Consider the following 22,368-nt stretch of genomic DNA (forward strand, 5'->3'; position numbering starts at 1 on the left):
TAAAATGCAAACGGCATTCGTTTGTCCACGATTTGTCCACATTTGTCCATCCAACATTTTTGTTTGTCCACTCTTCAAAGAAAAATTATGACCAAATTAAAAAATTTGACATCAACACCCCCATGAACATTTATCATTAATTTTCAAACGGGATACGATTGTCCGCGATTTGTCCACGTTTGTCCACCCAACATTTTCGTTTGTCCATCCTGCAAAAAAGAGTTATAAAGAAATAAAAAAAAGCAATTGTCTTTATAAACAACCTTGATTGCAAATTACGTACTGAAATCGTTTGTCCAATTATGATTTTTGTTTGTCCATTGCTCATTCTCGTTTATCCATCTAGCAGAATCGAGTTATTAACAAATAAACAAAAAATAAACAATAATTGTCGTGAGGACTTCCGACTGCATTTTCTGCAACTTAAGCACTGGAATCGTTTGTCCACTCATTATTTTCGTTTGTCCCGTGCTTACTCTCGTTTGTCCATCTAGCAGAATCGAGTTATTAACAAATAAACAAAAAATAAACAATAATTGCCCTGAGCACTTTCGACTGCACTTTCTGCAATTTAAAGGGGCATATACCTTTCTTGGACCAAAAAATAGCATATTTTATGATTTTTTGGTAATTGTATAAATGGGGGGACCACCTTGGATGACCTTGATATTTTAGTATGTTGTCAAGGTCACCCTCCTGAGTGACCTTCAGAAGGTTTCAGCCCACACTTGTTATTCGTTAAAAAGTTATGAACAAAAAGTTTGGAAAATATAGCAGTTATTTTGAGTACTAATACACATAAATAATTTATATTTATGTGGAAATAGTATATATGTATGAACGAAGGAAAATTATTTAAAGCAGTGAATTGTTGATATATTGAAAGGAAAGTTATTAAGGTGTCGGACGGTGGAAGTGTTGAGACAGGTCGTCGCATTTGACGCACGCGCATGCGTATCCCGAAAAGGCGCAATGTGTGCCGAGCGCGGCACTTCGGGTTAGAAGGTTCCGAACCGAAAGCCTCCGAGCGCGGCCATGCTGTCTAGTCGCAAGCGAACTACCAAAGATAACACGTTATACAGAATAAAAGTTTCATATTGTACGACGAGTTGTCTCTATTCCTCACGAGAAAACTCCTGCTCCTTTCCTATCATACCACGGGTGCCTCAACATATGTATTCGGATAACGCTACAACCTTTTACGGCGCCCAACGCCAAATATCCGTAGCGTGGAATGAGGCCACTTGCAATCCGAACTTTTTGAATAAAATCGCGACTCAAGGCGTTCGGTGGAACTTCATTTCTCCGTCCGCCCCGCACTTCGGCGGTCTTTGGGAACTGTGCGTCCGCAGCGTTAAGCATCATATGAAACGCGTTATCGGGGCTCACACATTAACATTCGAGGAGCTAAGAGCCACCGCACAAGACTCTCGTATGGTCACGTAGCGTAACGTAACGTGAATCAACGCACAAGAAACGTATCGGTTAGAGCCTCCGCACAAGCTCTGGTATGGTAACGTAACGTAGATCAACGCACAAGAAACGTATAACGCCGTAACGGCCGTAACCAATACGTTTCTTGTGCGTTGGCTCACGTTATGTTACGCTACGTGACCATACGAGAGTCTTGTGCGGTGGCTCTAAGCACGCTACTGTGTAAAATCGAAGCGTGTTTAAACTCGCGATCGATCGCTCAGATGTCCGACAATTTTGATGATTATAGTGCAATGGCACCGGGTCATTTTCTTATCGGTATAACGTTAACAAACCCACCCGCACCCTCCTTGCTTGAGGAAAAGGAAACGCGTCTCACTCGATGGCAGCTAATTTAACAAATACGCGACAGCTTTTGGAAGCTTTGGTCGAATGACTATGCTCGGGGGGTGGTAGGACCGTGAGACCGTGCTCTTCGCGGTCGCGCGCCGTCTGACAAGCCGTTCCCCCCAAATGATGCTCCGCCGTTTGTCGGAGCCCCAGGTCCGTCTTATACAGGCAAACCAGACGGTAACCCTGCCTGGGGAGCAGCCGCGGCGGGGAGTTCAGGAGCGGCCACCGTGACACGGGAAGCGGCCCTCCCAACACTTCCACCCGCTCTGATGATGTCGGCACTTGAAGTGCCGATACTGAATCCCACGCCACCGCCACTAATCGAGGAGATAGCCGCTGTCGTGGGCTACGACTTCCCGATATGGCCGGAGAACCAGCCCTCAGATGAGTTCGAGACCCCATCCGGGGAGAGTGACGGGGACGACGACACGTGGCAACCCCACGGCTAAGACGAAGGACATATAATTCCGAGGCAGCAAGGCGCGCGCCGCAAGCGTTATTATGATATTCGGTTTCCATTTTGTAGCGCCTAGCGTCAATCAAGTTTTCTTTTCTTTTTAGTTCCGCTGTCAGTTATATGAATAAAAGATTAATTAGCGATAAGATATGCGTAAGGCCCATATGACCGCATTAGCTTATAAGATTAATTGATATTGCGTGTTGGGCCGCACGGCCAAAATTAGGTTAGGATATCGTTTTGACACACCGTCGACTAATAAAAGACTTTTATTTTGACGGATCACCAAGTTTATTCGTTTCTATAATGAGAAAGACCATTATACGAGCATTAATAGATGTTACGGAAAATTCATATCTAATTTTTATATGTATTATTGTAACACATATATATTCCAACTATTCACTGTGCTCCGATCACAGCCGGACTTAACACACAGTTATCATTAGAACGTTAAAAAACCCTTCCATCCCCCCACAATTAAATTGACATGATTTAATTATTTAAAAACTGTAAAGAATTTATTGCGAAATTATATTCGTTTCGTTTCGTGCATGAAGGTCGATGCGATAATTTAAGTGCGTAAGCGGTGAACCGCGACAATCTCCAGGATTAGAGGCCCGGAGGATCATCCCCCGGACCTGGTATACGGGTTTACGGTATCAAAGTTATCAGCGGAGTAAGATTCCCGAAAAGGACATCGTTTTCGAGAGCAGAGGTACTCAGAGGATTGTGCGAGACCTGGGACACCCTCCCAGGAGGTCGACGTCATCGTCATACGAAATTCCCGGGAAACACATCTTTCCCAGGAACAAAGGTTCCGAGCCACCTCCCAAATTTTATTTTTTGAGTCCCAAAAAAGGTGAGTACAGATATATAATTGCAACTAAAAATATGCATGCTTTAGTATTTTAGTTTTTCGCCCCATCACCCGCTCGCCCCCACCGCCTATCGCTCTGTTGCTCGTATATCCAAAACTACTCGTCAGATTTAAAAAATTCAAAAACGTACTTCTTTATTAAAAAGAGAGGGAAAACTTTTGTTTAACACATTTTTTTGTAACTCGCATTGTCTTTTCTGAAAAATGGATTTTTCAACATAAAATTGTTATTAACAAATAACTGCGCGGAGCAAGGTAAAAAAAACAATTGAATTGAATTTCCCACACCTGAAAACATAAAGAAACACTCTCAAATTGCGGGGACCTCTCAGTGACCACGGGGAGGGAATATTGCGCAGACTATAAGCCGTGTTGATGTAAGGGCATGAAGGTATCAAAGTCGGCTTGCATAATGAACACAAAACCATTATTTTAAATCCCAGTCCTCGAGTACTGTCTGAATTTCACGTCACTTCCGCACGTTTTGCATTTTACACATTTAGATAAAGTAGAAAAAACTGGTAAGAAATTTAAAGTTCGATATCCAATATTTGATTTTTCAGGTATACATGAACATTGTTCGCACTTGTCAATTTTTTTGCACTAGCACTTACACCTGCTTCCTTTTTTCTACTTTATATCTATTTTTAGGTGGCAACTTTTTTTTTGGTAAATATCTATAAAAGGTTACACCTCACCGATTTTACCGTTACTTAAATATGTTGTAGGGGAGGTCGTTCTAAGTAATTCTACGTAAGAAAAAAGTGGGGGACGGTATTAGTTTAGAAGAAAATACAACAAATTGAAGTTTGACATTAAAATTTGTATATTCTATGATGTTTTTTTTTTTCAGTACTAAGGGAAGTAATTTGCTGATATGTGTGTAGACAGTACATATGTGAGCGAGGGAGAGGCTATCGCCCCGCAAGCAGGGGTGGGTGTGGTGGACCTCGGTTCGCGTGAAAAGTCATGGATATTTTGTCAACAATCGAATTAACGATTTATTATTACCGTTAACGAGGCTGAGAAATTCGTATAGTTGCATGGTGAAATCTTCTAACAAATTGTGCAATATCGATTAATTCAATTGTTCACAAAATACCCATAACTTTCCACGCGAACCGAGGTCCACCCCCACCACCCCGGTTTACGAGGGAGGGGCTACCGCCCCTTCCCCGCCTACATGTGTACTATCTATACACACATATCAACAAATTACTTCTCTTAGAATTAATGTGACTTTATAATATCTAAAAAAAATATTAAAATTGTGAAACTTTAATTTGCAATTTCTTCTGAACTAATGTCGCCCTCCACTTTTTTCTTGCGTGTAATTACTCAGAAAGACCTCCTCTACAACATATTTAAGTAGCGATAAAATTGGTGAAGTGTAATCTTTTATGCATATTTTCCCTTTTTCTTTTAATGAATTTCCTAAATTTCCCGGATATATGATCGTCTCTGGAACTTTTTCTATCCTGCATTTTTTATCCTATATACTTTCCAATACTTTTTATGCTTTTTATACTTTACCAAAGAATACAATATATCAAATACAAAACCGAAAGGACCGTCGGGTCGTGATCCGGTCGCGATACTTGAACGGCGCGGCACGACGCTGGGGCAGTAGCGCACACCAATGTATCAGGGCTATAACTCGGAATTTTTACCTGAAATTTGCACCAAACATTTTTGACATATTAAACTTTATAAATATGTAAAAATCCAAAAATCGATTTGTTTGACCCTGCTAGGTGTATATGCCCCCTTAATACACATATATAATTATTAACGCTGTAACATCCTCTGTTACGGCTTTATACTCCATATATTTCAATTGGTTCTCGGGTAGATTTTTATCATTTTACTCTAGCCACTCTATACAACATAAATTAGGAACCATCTATATAACCTGGTAGACAGAACAATTATGTTGTCCCATCTTAGTTTTTACAGAAAAAACTTATTATAAATAATTTGCTTGAGAAATGGTTATCCTATAGATATAATTTTTTTTCACACATATTAACCTCAGATTAAAGAAATTCGAAACACAATCTTTAAACAAAAACACAGAAGACGTCAAATCACAACAAAAAGAGAGATTCAACGTTCTCCTATATCTTAAATCTGCCTCTGAAATAATCACGTCGGTGATAAATCTAATATTTAGATAAATCTAATATATTTATAGAGTACCGGATTCTAAACAAACTCAGCAGTATTATTAGGGTTCAATAGGAGGTCCTTCTTCTCAAATAACAATGTAATTTATAAGATCTGTTGCAAAAACTAATGCCTTTTATGTTGGCCAGACAAAAAAACAGCTTCAAACCAGACTAAAAGAACATAAGTACGACATACGTGTATAACAGTTTACCTGGTTGTACATGTGATAAGTTGGTAGCTAAAGAGAAAAATTATATACAACTTCGTTATCCGAATTTATTTCAATTCGGCAGCTGTTAAACAGCTTATCTTTGTCCTTGATTAGGCAAATTCAATTTGACATATATATGGGTTATCAAGACTCGTGGTCTCTTGATTGAAACAGAATTATGATAATAAAAGTATTGATTATTTATAAGTGTTATTTATTATTTATTATTTTTATTATTTTTTACGATTTATGTTTGTTTCAATAAATAATACTTGGCTAACTAATTTAATTTAATATCTATTTTTAATTAATTTATTTTTTATTTAATGACATACGCTTTTAAATACTTGTTACGTATTTGGCGTAATTTTTTCTTACTTTGTAAGATTTTTTATGAGATTGTTATAATATTATATTAAATGTTTAAAATTTATTTTTATACATCAAAACTCTTACAAAATTTGTATTTAGCTATGCTATTTTTTTTGTTGCCTTTTTTACCTTTTTTTTTTGAAAAAGTAATTTAATATTTTAACAATTAATGAGGTATAATAATCATGTCTATATTTGATTAAATAACTTGTGAGAGATAGATTCGCCGTTAGTGCGTCGCTCGTCCGTATGTTGGCGCAACACAAACGCTCTTTTTCAATAAGAGTGTGAGGATTTTCATGATTCATTCAGTTCGTTATTCAGATCTCTCTTGGAGCAATTGAATTTTTAAATCAATATTTGTTTGTCTTGCGAAAAGGTAAGTCAAATCAATCAAGACAAATCAATCAAGTACATAGAATTTAGAAAATAATTGGGACTGAAAAACAGCATTTTAAGAAGATATAGATTATAATTCAATGAATATAATAGAATGATTATAAATGCAGTTTATTTAGGAAACTACTTCCACTAATTATTTTAAAGATTTTTTATGAGGTTTACAAATTTCATTATATTTTTCCTGCACAAAATATACGTATATGCATTTCTACCATCTTCTGGCTAATTGCATTATTTTATTTCTAAATCATTTATTAATAACCATTTTATATTTTTAGAAAAAGTATTATGTTTGTACAATGTCTATTAGTTATATTTCCTCTACATTGTAAAAATTTGCAGTAATAACTTGATATACGTATATTATATATTATATATGTAATTATATATTATATATGTATATATTATCACATATATTAATGAAATACCCAACGTAAAGACATCTTTCAGACGCGCATGTTGTCTGGGTATATTTTGTCTTTGATTCCACTCATAATTTTATTTTATTTTCGATCAAAACAAACGATAAACTGTAATTAGCAGTGCCTTCTATTGCTTGTATTGATTTTATAATCAATACAATTTATGTCATGTACAATTCATATGATTCTATTCATGATTGTGAATGAGTGTGTGCTTAAGTGAGTATGTACGTGTTCGTCTCTCTCTCTCTCTCTCTCTCTCTCTCTCTCTCTCTCTCTCTCTCTCTCTCTCTCTCTCTCTCTCTCTCTCTCTCTCTCTCTCTCTCTCTCTCTCCCCCTCTCTCTCTCTCCCCCTTCCTTCCTCCTCTTCTTCTCATTCTTTCCTATCCTCTTTCTTTGTTTGTCCTTTTGTGTTCTTTTGTTTGTCTGCTGTTTTGTGTACATCAAAAATTATTGCGCGTAAATATGTGTATAAATATTCCTTCTTATAATTTTAATAATATTGTATATAGACATTGCGTAAGCCTCTTAAGAAACAAAATCGCTGATTATGCGTACGTGTGATTGAAACTGAAACTAGAACGCAAAAGATGTCACGTCTTACGTAATAGATCTTAACATCTCAGAATTGACTACATTGCAGTCTACATTGATTTTTTCAGACTGGTTGCAATCGAAAGCTTTTATCGATATTATATAAGAAAATAATATAATTCACAAGAGTTATTATGAAGCAAAATATATTGTTCGATGACTAAAAATGTCAGTACTTATTTATTTTATGAAAAAAATGTTAAAGTATCTATTCTGAATTTGAGAAAAGTATTATTATGTGCTTTAAAAAATATTATTTTATTGCAATAAATAAGAAAATATAAAATACAATAGAATTTTTATTATTTTAGATATTTTAATTATTATTATTATTTTTTTTTTTTAAACCGGAATTGTTATTTTGTTAGATGTACAGTTATTTTATTAAATTATTAGATGTATTAAGGCCACTTTGACCAAACTCCAATTAACGTAATCATTGATTAAAAAGTTGCCAATATGACAAAATAATTAGTGTAACCATTTGTATTTCTGGCGTTATAATCATCTTCTTTCGTTACATATCTTTCTTTTCTGCAATACACGAAAAGATATGTAATGAAAGATTGGGTTAGAACGATTATATCCGCATAAATGCTCATACTAATTATTTTGTCATGTTGGCGACCCTTAATCGTTAATTAAATCAATGATGAAGTTAATAAGAGTTTGGTCGAAGTGGCTCTCAAACATAGAAATAATGTAAAATAAAAATTACGATATTTTTTCCTACTCACTTTACTCAAATAGTACATTTATTTAAATTAAAATATTTTATTCTTATTTTTTTGAAATTATGCAACGTTAATGTAAGCGTTTACAGGATAAACTTTTGAAAACTACTCACGTCCTATTTACGTAGGTATTCTTCGGTGAAAATATTTTGAATGACCTTAAAATGAATATATTATCCTTAAATGGATTTATACTGACAAAAGTTTAAAGTCATATAACAAAATGATTCAAAATTCTAAACTAATTAGCAATATTTAGCATAGGGTAGACCGGGGCACGTTGTCACACGGGGCACGTTGTCACATCGGCTTTATTTAAAAAACTAATAACCAGAGAGCAGTACCCGTCATTCTCAAAACGTGTTAGTGTATGCCCATCTTTGGTGTGTTTACAGTGTTGAGATTGCTCCAGTCGTGTCGACGTAAAATCAACTTGAAAGTTTTTTGCGACCGTAAGTAAAATTTTATTGTTTAATATTCAACGTACTGGACATGAAGCTTATGTTTTTTCAGAATAGACCTTTATATTATCTTAAAGTATGTACTTTTACCTACCGCGTGCAATACCTAACCTTATGAATATCTCAAACGTGTCGGCCATGAGGCTGTTTGAAGTAAAAAAATGCCCTCGGGGCACGTTGTCACGAATTTGATGGGAATCTATTGCGAATCTTCGGATGACGATAACGAGTAAAAATATTTTATGTTTAATCACCGACATGATAATAAAAAAACATGTGTATCAATAAGTTGCGCATTCGAGTGGAATTCTTATATTTAGATTAAGACGAAAACTTCGTGCTTTTTGTGCTGTTTTGAAATAAAATAAATGATTCTGTGAAGGATTTTACTTTTTTACATTGCAGCGCACTATAATATATTGATATTTACGTTGAATACAGTTTGGATAACATTTTGCATGCGATTACATTTGATGTGACAACGTGCCCCGGACATGGGGTACGTTGTCACAAGCGACCTGTCGTTATTTATTGTTATGTAACAACTGTAGAGTAACAATCACACAAAATTCGATACTGTCTAATTGAAGCTGAGGGTTCACCCGAAATTTTGGCATATCAAAGTACTCTTAAATATTGAATGTAAAAAATACAAAAAATATTGAACCAAATGTGTGACAACGTGCCTCGGTCTACCCTATATGAAATAGATAATTATTGTTTACATGCTCCGATTTTTTTAGTAGGGTAGACCAAGGCGAATCGGATCAATCGGAGTTTTCGTTAGTGTTTTGTTTCAAACGAGCTGCTTTATCGTGCTAATTACTAATTAGCACGATAAAACTGTTCATTAGTAAAAACAGTAAGGGAGAATATAACAAAGTTAAGAAGTCTCTGTCAAACAGGTTTGCCAATGCTCCCCCTGTACCGAAAATTCAGAATTCACACGCTTGTGTAGTGAATGAAAGTAAGCAATTATTAATTTTTAGGTACTCAACAGCGACAGAACCGATGACTACTGTGCAGTATTAGTATCTCCCGTAACAGACCGCCTTTTAGTATTTTTCTCGGTTCTTATATGTGGCCAATTACTTGCACGCATGCATGCACGTGCACACACACGCAGACGCACGCACGCACGCTCGCACGCACGCACGCACGCACGCACACACACACACACACACACACACACACACACACACACACACACACCTGACATATCAGATTTGTTTTCAGTGACCCCAAAACCTACTATCACGTGCACAAGTTACGTGTCTTCCAAGTTTAATCAGCACTTCGATATTAATGAATTTTTATCTCGAAAAGGATGCGTTATATCGAAAAATTGCAAGAAAGCATTTATACTTCAAATTTGACGCAGAATATGACCATATTTTTTTCAATTACAAATTTTAAGTTATAATTTTTTATTATGTGACTCTCTGCATTCTAGGCGCCATACTAAGGCCGCCATTTTGAATTTTTTTAAATGCGCTTTTGGTATTCGAAAGCTTATATGTTTAAATAAATTTTGCACCCTAAAAAAAATGTTTAAACCCACTCAAATTTTGGCCACGGCGCTGTTCCGGTTGACATGGAATGTCCCATATATACATATATATATATATATATATACATATATATATATATATATATATATATATATATATATATATATATATATATATATATACAGGGTGTATCATTTTAAGTGATTCAGCTGAATATCTCTTAAAGTAAAAGAGATTGGAAAAAATGTTCCAGACCAAAGTTGTATGGTTTCAAGGGGTACATAAAATGGTGTCATTAGTTTCACCTTAAATAGTTGCTTGAAGGTCACGTAAAGGTCACCTTCAATTTTTTAAATAGAACCACCTACTTTTTATTACATATTCTTGTAGCTTATCTCGAGGGCTTTCCAAAACACTATAGGAAAGTATTTTTTCATTAAGAACTTTTGGAATTATAAGGCTTGAAAGTTCTAGTATTTTGACATAAAATACAAAATATCTTGTAAAACATTAAGTTTTCGGTAATGTTACCTTAATACTTTTATGCGCAGAATAATGAGACGAATCAATTGGTATGAAAAAAAGACATAGTTGCTTTTAAAAAAAAGTATGCAGATGCGTGTTGCAAATTACATATTTTTTCTTAAAGAAACTATGCCTTTTTTCATATCAATTGATTCGTCTCATTATTCTGTGCATAAAAGTATTAAGGTAACATTACCGCAAACTTAATGTTTTACAAGATATTTTGTATTTTATGTCAAAATACTAGAACTTTCAAGCCTTATAATTCCAAAAGTTCTTAATGAAAAAATACTTTCCTATAGTGTTTTGGAAAGCCCTCGAGATAAGCTACAAGAATATGTAATAAAAAGTAGGTGGTTCTATTTAAAAAATTGAAGATGACCTTTACGTGACCTTCAAGCAACTATTTAAGGTGAAACTAATGACACCATCTTATGTACCCCTTGAAACCAAACAACTTTTGTCTGAAACAATTTTTCCAATCTTTTTTACTTTAAGAGATATTCAGCTGAATCACTTAAAATGATACACCCATATATATATATACTAAATCCAGAAAAAACAGTAATTGCTAAGTTCTACCAACAGTAACTTATCAATTTGAGTGACAAAATCGAGCAAGAAAAGGCTATTTACTGGTAAGGTAAACGTAAGATTAATTATTTTGCTTCATGATAAAATCGTCCACACTTTGTAAAGATGACAAAGAATGTCATCTTCACTTTGAGCTAAAAAATTCTTCCTCGCGCGGCTTATTTATATCGAACATAGCTCTTTAGATTATCATTTGTTTCGATCGCTACGACATCATTTAACGAATACACACTTCAAGACAGTTGTCCAAAAATGCCTTTATTATAGTTTTATCGTCTCAAAACCGCCAAGTCTTTATCGTGACAACATTAGCAAGCTGCTCGAAAAATGTAAGATCATTAAGAATAATGGAGAATATTTTGATGATCGAATTCTTTTATTTATTTTCAATAAAATTTTAAATTTATTCAGAAATCGGAAAGAATTTATTTCTATCAATTATTCAAACATTTTTTGTTATATCAGTAAAAAAATAACGCTTTGTTACGGTTCTGTGCTCTTTTTTTTACTAACATTGATTTTTAATTATTTAAGCTTCCTAAAATTATTTTTGAAGTGAAACTTCTTTAGGCACGGTAGTGAGTTCGATTTGCAACACAAAATTACGAATTTTGCGACACAAAAAGTATAACGAAAATTTGACTAATAGGCGTATGGCATTGGCGAGACGGGTCCTTCTTTTGGCACGGTAGTAAGTTCGATTTTGCGACACGGAAAAGCGACGCGAATTTTGCGACACAGAAAGTGTAACGGAAATTCGACCAATAGGCGTACGACATTAGCGAGACAGCTCCTTCTTTTGGCACGGTAGTAGGTTCGATTTTGCGAAACGAAAAAGCGACACGAATTGTGCGACACGAATTTTGTGACACGAATTTTGCGACACGAATTTTAGGAAGCAAAAAATATAACGACAATTCGACCAATAAGTGGCATTGGCGAGACGGCTCCTTCTTTTGGCACGGTAGTAAGTTCGATTTTGCAACACAAAACTCGAAAGTGTAACGAAAATTCGACTAATAGGCGTACGGCACTGGCGAGACGGGTAGAGTGAGAACTGCGTGTAATACATTTTCGAGTTGCAGGCGGCTGCGTAGAGTGACTGATGCCGTTGTATTGTTTTTGTATTAATTTCAGAAAAGTTATGGCAAAGCCCTTTCCTTCAGAAGTTTCACTTCTAACGCGCGTGGCGACCACGCGTTTATTTTTTTTTGTTATCTTTCCGTTTACGACCAAGCGATACGGTAATACCGCGACGCCAAGTACATAAAAAATAATACTATGTCCAGTACAGCGTTCCATCACGACGTGGTACCACTAAACTTAAAAGTTTTCACATCAATCAACTTTTTAATTAAAATATCTCAGAAGCTATAGGCATGATAAATATATGTAACGACATTTTTCTTATAATAATATCGCGCATGTAAATTGCAACCAGTCTGATTCAAATCGGTGCAATCAATTTTGACATCTCGAAATCTCAACAGTAAAATAGTCACTTTTTTTTGTGAAATGAGATTCCGTCAGACGTAAGTATACACGCACACACACAAAGCGAGTTTGTCCCTCAAGTCTTTGTTTCTCGCAACCTCAAGACCCGTTCGGAACTCTCATGTTCGTACATATTTGGATATATGTGACACATATGAACTTAAACACGTGTACATTTTCCTGTACATTTTTTAGCGGTCTCACTGCTGTTGAATCGCATATTTGAATGTATAATGTACGTAATAAGCATGTACAATACATTGTTTTTTTAATGCGTTCACAATGCGGATGACAGTTAATGATGTCGTAATGTTAATGAATATTTTAAGAATAAAAACTTGTTGAGAGAGTAGTTTAACAGCTTATTGTTACTTTTGAATTCTTAATAAACAAAAATTTCTATTTATTTTTCATTTTTTTACATCTTTATTATTGCTCAGAAATTGACCGTCTTTCATTTTAATTAGCTTGTTGAGAGATTTTCGCTTATAAAATAATAAGAAACAATTAATTAAAATAAATTAACATTTATATTTGCACATAATACATTATAATCTCTCTCCTTTCCTTTCTATCTCCCTCTTTCTTTTTTCTCTCTATCCCATCTTCTACATTATAACATTGAATATGCTTATTTTTACTATCAAGTTAATAAGTTATAATAATATAACGCCGAGTAGAAATTCTAATTTTTAGTACAAACTAAAATTAATTTTTTAAATACTTTTGATAAAGCAAGATCTCAAGATCTCAAGATTAATTGTATCAACGGACTGATTGCAAATCGACAGCTTGGATTAGCATTATTATTTATTTCTTCGAGATCTAAGGATTAACTTTATCAAGCTTAAACAGATTGATTGCAGTCAAAAGTTTGCATCAGCATTATATAAATGTCTACTATAATTAAGATACATTATAGAAATATATACAATAATAACTGCACAAAATGCTATGCATTTTTTAATATTAACGAATTAATTATTTACAGATGTTAAAAATACTGTCATCGGGAATTGAACATACGATAGAATGGTTTAAGTGTTAAGTTTTAAGTAATGGATAGAGCATTTGTTGTGAGAAAACGATTTTCGATATGTTATAGTCGTTAAGGAGGAAAATCAGTGTAACAGCTTTAGAAAAGACTATTTTAAAAAAATTTTTTTCTGACAAATAATTTTTTCTAAATTACTTTATTAACATCTCAAAGTACATAATTTGAACTACTTTTTGTGAAATTTCCGTGAAAAAATATTAGATAATATTTATAGCTACAATAATCACAGAGTCGCCTAAAAAAAATTATGTTAAACGGGCGCATGCGTAGCGGACCAACAGAAGTTCTGAAACAAAAAAGACAAGTATTTTCTAAAAATATGAGACAATAGTTTTAGTACGTTGCACGTACGGATTTAAAAAAATTATAATTTGTTACAAAATGGCGAACTCTTGAAAAAAAAAAAATTGGTGAAAAACTGACCTGTTTTTTAACGTTATAAAAACAAACAAATTATTTAATTGAAAATTCCGTACGTGCAACTGAAGATAATCTAATTATAAGCCTTCACATAAAATTTTAAATGCATTCGTTGAAAATTCACTAAATTATGAGTGTACTTAGTTTAAAAAATCTTGTTTTGAAAAAAACGCATTAGTTTTAAAACAAATTATTTACGTTATAACGTTGGAATTTTTTAACTTACCATAGCGCATCTACTCCAGGACCATAAAATAAGTCTCCCAAATTATATGTTCAGCATCCTCTCTGTTCATTTAAAGTATGCCTTTGTTGAAATCTAGTGTCACGCGTCGTTGCTTTTGGTTTTTGCTCAGCAGCGGAAATACGGAGCGCATTCTGCTTGTCGCGGTATTCGGTTACTTGTTGTCCAAATTTTATCTTTAGAACTTCCAATACTTCCAATAATCCAGTGTACCCTTCGTTAAACTGGATTGCAGCTAAATAAGACCCCATCATATGCATTTCAGCGATTTTAGCTTTGCCTGAAGTATTTTTTGGAGCATATTTCCAAACAAGAGCATTAAAACTCTCGTTATTATTTTGAATAAAACCCCTGAAGCATCTTTTTAACAGTCAAACATAATAATTAGATAGATAAATAAATAAATAAATGTTGTATATAAAGACACTCCGAACAGTTGAGAGCGGTTTTCGAACGTTGAGCGACTTCTGGAAGTTCTATATTTAGTTGTGAACAAATATATGTTGCTCTTTCATGAGTAACTGCGCTCAAGTGGGTATCTTATAAATTATGATCCTTTATCTGTAACAGCAAATGAATTAGCAATAATTAAATACCACAGATTGCGAAAGCAGTACAGATTAGTAAAATGTAAAATGTTAATATCGCTAAACACACAACGTCATCGAAAAGTACATGACTTGGGCAGTATCAGAAAATGTCGTAAAATGTCAAATTGATAATAATAATGATCTTATTGGTTTGTGGAGCATATAAAGATTACAAAATGACGATAATGTATTATACTATTGATGCTTCGACTCAATGTATTATTCATTCTTCTATTCTTAGAAAAATATTTTCCTATATTATTATATAGAAATTTATAATATATATTATAAAATAATATTATCCGCTTTGAACGTAACAATGTTATGAGAAAATTGACTGCTATATTTCAGTTAATAAAGTTCTAGATATATCTCCAATACGTAGACTGATAGGTGATCAATATCTTCAAAATATTAAGCAAGACCAATTAAGCTAGTCAATTTATTATAGATTTTATTAATAGCATAGATAGTGTAAAAAGTACAATCAAGCACGAATTATGTACAACTATATGATGTAGTAGTTATACGAATATAGATATTCAACCAAATTATATTCTATTATTTAAATTGTCTTTAAATTGTCTCAGCAGTGGTCGCTACAAAACGTCTCTAAAAAAAAGTGTTTACAAAAAATTGACATCTTTTATATTCTTCATTATTTTTTTATCAAAAAATTCTTACTATTTCTAAAAAATGTATTATTTAAAAAAAGAAAACTTTCATCAAATAAAGTTTGTAATTTTTTCCATGCACAAAAAATCCCGGAAATGCATGTTTTCTTAATGTATCTATACTGTCTTTTGTATCTTAAAAAAAAGAAAGAAAAGAAATTTCTGTATCTCTCTTCCTGTAGTAGTAAAAGTTACTTTTAAATCCTTTAAATAGGTTAAATATGTGTGGATCTCGTCCTTCGCATATATCGATTTTTATCCCAATTCTATCTTTTCTAATAATTATTCTAAACTTTTCTTTTAAAAAAATCGCTATTTTTAATAATTAAATAAGTTATAATCTTTAACAATCCAGTATATTAGGTTCGCCAATACATATAAATAACAACTTCAAAAAATTACTCGACCCCACTGGCCATTGGAAAGCAGAATGGCTCTATCCACAAGATTCGGTCAACCTCCAAAAAGACACGGAGAATTTGCCCGCAATATACGATCGAGTCATCGAGGCTGTATAGGATTTCGGTTTGTTTTTGTATACTTTCAGAACACGGTAACTTGTTTGATCTTAGCCTGTCCTGCGGTATTTTGGGAACACGACTTAATTGTAATGTAATTTGTCATTGTGTATGATTTGTGCCAGTGCGACTTTGAATATGACACGTTGTGGACCGTGTGGAGAAAATAAATTTCTTCACGGTTACGCTAGCGATGTTCGCGAGTTTTACAATCTCACTCCTTCGATGCAACAATTTATGTAAGCTTCTACGTTTTAATTCTGATATTCCTTCTGTGTGGTTCTTATTTTTGACATTTTTGACATATTCGTTTGACATATTCGTTTTTAGTTTTGGCGTGCGCACGATGTGGTTTGGACGCGGCGTCGGCGACGCGTGATTTGGTTGTTGCTTGATGTATAATATAACATCTCACTTGAAAAGGGCCTGATTGAGGCCGAAACGTTGTGAAGAGGAAGAATAAAGAAGTAATGGCCAGTGGGGTCGACTAATTTTTTGAAGTTGTTTTCTAATCTTTACTTTTGCAGGTATTATTATTTTAAAGTTCCGTTTTCCTCAACAAGCGAATTATTTTACGTTAAATTTTTCAGTTCTGTTGAGACAGTAATTCGTATACTTTGATTCAACATACTATTGTAATATTATTGTTTGCACGTATATCCGTCACTTAAATGGAACTTAAAAAGAAAATACACGGAAGTGTCCCCTTCCGATATTGATGAACTTTTAATACATTGTATTTTAGATCGAAATAAGAGATACGTATTTTTTTATACGTGTCCAATTGCACGTTTACGGGGTAAAACCTCCCTTTAAAAAAATCGGTCTTTTTCTTTTTCAGAGCGAATATCGTTGAAACTATAAGATAGAAAACTACACTAGGAAAAATGTTTTGTTGTATGAACCAAAATTTTGTTGTAACAACAAAATAATTTAATTAAAATATGCCCAACAAAACTAGTCAGTTGCTGTAAATAAATATCTTTGTTGCTTATATTTTGTTCTTATAACATATTGCTTTTGTTATAACAACCAAAAATCTTTAACTATGTAAATTTTGTTATGTTGAAAGCGTTTGGTAATATAAATTGCTTTATTGCATTATAATATTTTGTTAGTATATAATATAAAGTAATATAAAGTCTAAATTTTAATGCATAGAAAAATAAAATTGTACTTATTGGGCATTATTTCAGTTTATGTAAAAGAAAATTTCATTATTAGTAGTATTTACGCGGGTAAATAACTAAAATGCTTAATTTTTGTATGTGAAGTCTAAGAACAAAATTATTTGGTCCACAGAACAAATCAGAAAAATACATTTAGCAGAAGTAGCTAAATAATTTGTTAAGAAAAACAAGATATTTGGTTGCTGTTAAAAACCGTCTCAACTAAACAGTTTTGTTGGAGGCACTAATATTTTTTCCTAGTGTACTAGATAGAAAACTAATAGATAAAAAAATAATTTTTAAATAAAAATGAGATAATTTTAAGAGTACTTTAAAATAATAAGAGAACATTTTTTGTTTTTTTTTTTTAATTTTTATTATTTAACATTTTTAAAAATAAATTTTTTTATCTTCAAGTTAAAGGTTTTTTACTATGAATTCAACTATATAATAAAATATAATAAAATTATGTTTAAAAAAACCATTTTCGAGATTTACAAATATCTCGGTATACACACGCTATTCGTGCCCGTTCACACATTCTTCACGCAACACATTCTATTTGTATCTTTACGTAATAAATCACGATGATAAATACATTTGGAGGACATTCTATATATAATCATGGAAGTTTTTATCGTGCACAGCTAGAATGACATTTACATAACAGTTACACATATAGTATATAAGGTCATGATATTTCAAGATATGAAAATGAAATATGACTGATACAAAGTGCTCGCGCGGTGAAATTATATAGTTATGGATATTTTTAATTCGACATTACTAGTTGAATTATGTAGACTTATGTAATGTTGCATTTATATTTATTATACTTATTATTCTGTGTATAAATAAAATTAGTATCTTACTACAATGTTAAGGTCCCCTGTCGTGTTTCTATTTTGTGCTACTTTAGTTTAATATGCCAGCAAGAAAAATTAAATCGCAATAAAATAGAAGATTAGAGATGAATGATATAACAAAAGTTCAAAATAAAGTTAACACGCAAAGCAATATATTGTTGGATAAGCAATAATATTAAATGCTGTCACTTTGCGAGCATTAGTTCAGCACATGACATCATTTTATCGTGTATTAATCAGTGTAATTTTGTAAGTATTAGATATATTTATTATATTATGAAAATATCTATTAATGTTTGTACTTCTCATCCAATTTACCTTTAATTTTTTAAAGTCTGGTTCTATTTTAAACATGCGTACATATTGTAGCTTCTTTGAATCTTTGTTCTTTATGAGGTTTTTTTTATAATAATAATCCTGTGTGATGTGCATATATATTTCTTCTACAAAAGTTATACGAAGTATCAAAAGATGTTTCTTCGAAGTATTATAATATGCCAAATAATTTTGATTTTCTGTAATAATTGATTTAAAAAAATTAAAAGTAAAATTAAAACGTATAAAAATTATATATGTATAAAAATAAGAAATATATACATTAATAAAAATTTTAAAAATATCAGTATATACTTACAAAGTTGCAGCAACTTATATAAATGTCATTCTAGCTGTGCGTGATAAAAACTTCCGTGATTACAGAAATACATTTGTTCCCTTGACGCGAGTCGGCCAGTTGCGAGTAACTGAGAATATTGGACTCTATCTAAGAAATGGCTAGACCGATCGAGTTCCTGTTAATTGTAATCGATATAGCTTGGGGGTCTGAATTATATCACAAAAATATTTTTAATTTTTTTCTATTTGCCCGCAGCCTTGAAGATATTACGATACAAAGTTTTAATATTGAAATATCTATTTAAGAAACGTTATCATCCCCGTCATCATACCATTCTGTATCTCTTTTTGTTACATATATCTATAAAACTTCTGTACAGTTACAATTTTCCACGCGTGCAATGCTCGCAGTTATGCTATCAGCGTTCTGTCATGAAACCATTTAACAGGTTTTTGAAAAATGTCTGACAATAAGTACTAACAGTTAATATTGAAGTAAATATACCAAATAAGGGACCCACTTCCGATGACCTTAACCTTGACATATGTTGTCAAGGACATGATCCTGAGTAACTTTCCTTATAACTTAATTGTCGCTCATTGCTTATTTAAAAGTTATCAATAAAAAACGAAGCAGTTACTAATAGTAGTAATGTCCTTCACACGTACCAATTCAGAGTGTTTACAAAATTTCACAAACAGAGAAATAAATAGTATGCTCTGCTTTCGGGGTGGGAATACACGTGTAGGGGGATAAGTGGAGAAGGACCTCGGTTCACGTAGATGGTTTTCTGGACAGCATTGTACTTTTCACGCAAAACGAAGTTCATCCTACCCTACTTATAGAGCGAAACAAGGTCTATTATTGTACGATTCGGGTTTTCAACTTTCCACGCGAAACGAGGTCCACCCCTACCCACCCCTGCCTTCGGAAGAGGAGCAGTCTTTCTCTCGCCTACATGTGTACTGTCTATACACACATATCAGCAAATTACTTCCCTTAGTATCGACATAAACTGTTATATTTCTCAAACTTGTTTTGTTCATAACTTTAAATAAGCAATGAGCGACGATTAAGTTATAAGGAAAAGTTACTCAGGGTCATGTCCTTGACAACTGTGGGTATGTCAGTACTTACGGTCTCAGCCCTACAATTTATATTGTGATCTAGTGACGCCCGAAGAGAACCTGCGAGTTATTTTTGGTTTGTTTTGGGGGCCCCGCGAGATGCGGGGCGACGTGCGAAGCACGTGTGCAAGGCGCCCGGAGTGTATTGTCTCCGGATACGCTATGCAAGGAGAAGTTATTCTCCGAATAACTCCCTTAATAAGGAGCGTCTCCGACTGCTGATCCTAGTGTATTATTTAGGAATCAAGCCCTTGCCCGGAGTCCTAGTCATCCGTTTGGGCGTTTTTGGCAGCGGACTCGGTGGATCGAACACCACCAGTGTGGGTGGCAAAGAATCGGTCTGCGTCTGCTGGCACTTCTGCTTTGGTGCGCTAACTCCGTCAAGTGATGTTCCCAGGAGCGTAGTTCTGGCAAGCCCGACAGGTCAAAAGGGATTAACTTCTACTCTCGGAAAGATTCCACTTTCCTTTCGAGAAGTGGTTGAAACGTCTCCGGCGTTGGCTTGATGGAAGGCCGAGCCCTTGGAGCGGCCGGCGGACTTGAAGCAGGCGGTTGTCCGTGGTTGGGACAGCCACGCTGCTTCGTGGCAGCTTGCCGAGTGTGATGTAGTTTGAAACCGAAGGCCCGGAGCTCTCTCTGTCATCAGAAGCCCGGGGCACACCCCGTTTTGCAGAGGCCTAAGAAGCTTGCTGATTTAGAGGCCCTCAAGGAACTTGCTCTATAGTTCCGTAGGAACTGTTTTCTAACCGTAATCTCGATTGATAGCCCGTTGTAAAAGCGTCTCAAGTTGAGAGAAGGCTCTGAAGTCCTCTCAGCAGGTGGTCTTCTTATAGTTCCCCAGTGTGATCTGACGCGGCGGCTTGGCCGTACGGCGTGCTCGAGCGGCAGCTCGCCAGGCGCGTAGTTTCGCGGCATGGTGCCCCGTGGTGCTATGAAAATTTGGCCGCCACATCACCCCCTTGGTTGATTTAAAGTCCGTCTTGAAAACGGATTGGTGGACGTGACGCTCGTCCGCTTCTCGTACGTGTTGGCTGCGTCTTCTCGGGGCTTTGCTCGCATTAAGGCGCTCCTTCTTCTTCTTGTTCCAGCACGTAAGCCGGTTTCAGCCTGTCTACCGATACTCGAACAGCTCGTCCGTTTATGCGGAGTTTGTTAGCCGTATTCATAGTTTTTTCTTGAGGAATAAGGATTTCTTGTTTCTTATTAGTTATTCTACATTTTATTAACCTTCCTTGATCGATCAAGGAACCTTAAAATTTATGAAGTGTAGAATAAGGAACAAGAAATCCCCCCTTACTCAAGGAAGGACTATGAATACGGCTATATAAGTTTTCTCTCCTCTACTGAGGACTTGATAAGACTATGGTGTCTGGAGAGCTCTTGTCGGCGCGTCATGTCTCAGAAAAACTTGTTGTGATGTAGCTAAGTCCTTGTATATAAACGTAGTTTTTTGACCATGTCTTCTAATTTTCGGTCGTCAGTTTCTCATTATTTTCTTTAATTGTGTAGCAAAACCTTTTGTCATATGATCCTCTGTGTTTTCTTCGTCCAGAAATTGTCCAGGTAATTGTATGGATTCCCCATAGATCATTTCCGCTGGTGTGGCTTGAAGACCTTCTTTCCAGGCAGGTTTGATGTTCATCAAGGTTAGCCTTACTATCGTTAGGCAATATTTGTATCCCAGTAAAATTGGCATCGGGCCCACTATATCCACATGGATATGTTGAAATCTTCTTGTGGGCGCTAGGAAATTTCTTGTCAGTGTGACTGTATGTCTAAACATTTTGGCTTTCTGATACTGCAAGCATGCTTGTGCCCATTTGCGACTGTCTTGTTGTATGCATGGCCATACATATTTCTGCTTTACTAGTCTCGTCGTTGCTTTAATCCCGGGATGCGCCAGACCATGCAGGGCTTGAAATAACTGCCATCTAAATGGTTCAGTGACGAAGGGACGCATGACCGGTGTAGACGTATCACAATAAAGTGTCGTTGAAAAGCCTGGTATTTAAACTTGTTTTAATTTTAATGACAACTGTTTGTCACCGTCTAAGATTTCTTTCAGCTCTATGTCTTTCCTCTGTATGGCACGCCGTTTTGCTATTTAATACTATCATAAAAATTCTACCAAATTAAATTGATACTCAAAGAAAAGAAATTATTTTACGTCTAGACATATTTATAATTCATCGAATTATTATTAAGCTATTACATAATTGAAAATGCAGAATTAAAATTATGTCTAAACAAAATATTAATTCTGAATTTATTTTATGTTATGACATAAAATTTTTTCGGGAATTAAAATTATGCACATAATTGTAATTGCCGATTTTGTATTATGTACATAATTTTAATTCTAGAATTTTTATTATGTACATAAATTTAATTTTAGAATTTTTATGTACATAATTCTAATTCTTGAATTTCTATT

At 34.3% G+C, this 22,368-nt stretch overlaps 1 protein-coding gene and 1 long non-coding RNA gene across 3 annotated transcripts in view; one reads left to right on the forward strand and one right to left on the reverse strand.

The window, feature by feature from the left end:
* The first annotated feature begins 6,204 nt into the window (after positions 1–6,204).
* The window catches only part of LOC139809040 (esterase FE4-like), a 282,671-nt gene continuing 266,507 nt past the window's right edge, over positions 6,205–22,368 (forward strand). The window contains exons 1-2 of one of the 2 annotated variants that reach the window (XM_071771673.1): positions 6,205–6,295; positions 8,464–8,520. The gene's annotated coding sequence lies outside the window, so the exon portion shown is untranslated. The remainder of the gene's footprint in view (positions 6,296–8,463; positions 8,521–22,368) is intronic. The other variant, XM_071771691.1, reaches the window with a different exon arrangement.
* On the reverse strand, positions 11,312–21,050 carry LOC139809118 (uncharacterized). The gene is made up of 3 exons (XR_011731030.1): positions 18,826–21,050; positions 14,357–14,935; positions 11,312–13,996 (listed from the first exon to the last, which is right to left on the reverse strand). It is a non-coding gene; the product is annotated as an uncharacterized lncRNA (long non-coding RNA).

This window comes from Temnothorax longispinosus, chromosome 1 (genome assembly GCF_030848805.1).
Source record: "Temnothorax longispinosus isolate EJ_2023e chromosome 1, Tlon_JGU_v1, whole genome shotgun sequence".
Classification (NCBI taxonomy): Eukaryota; Metazoa; Arthropoda; class Insecta; order Hymenoptera; family Formicidae; genus Temnothorax; species Temnothorax longispinosus.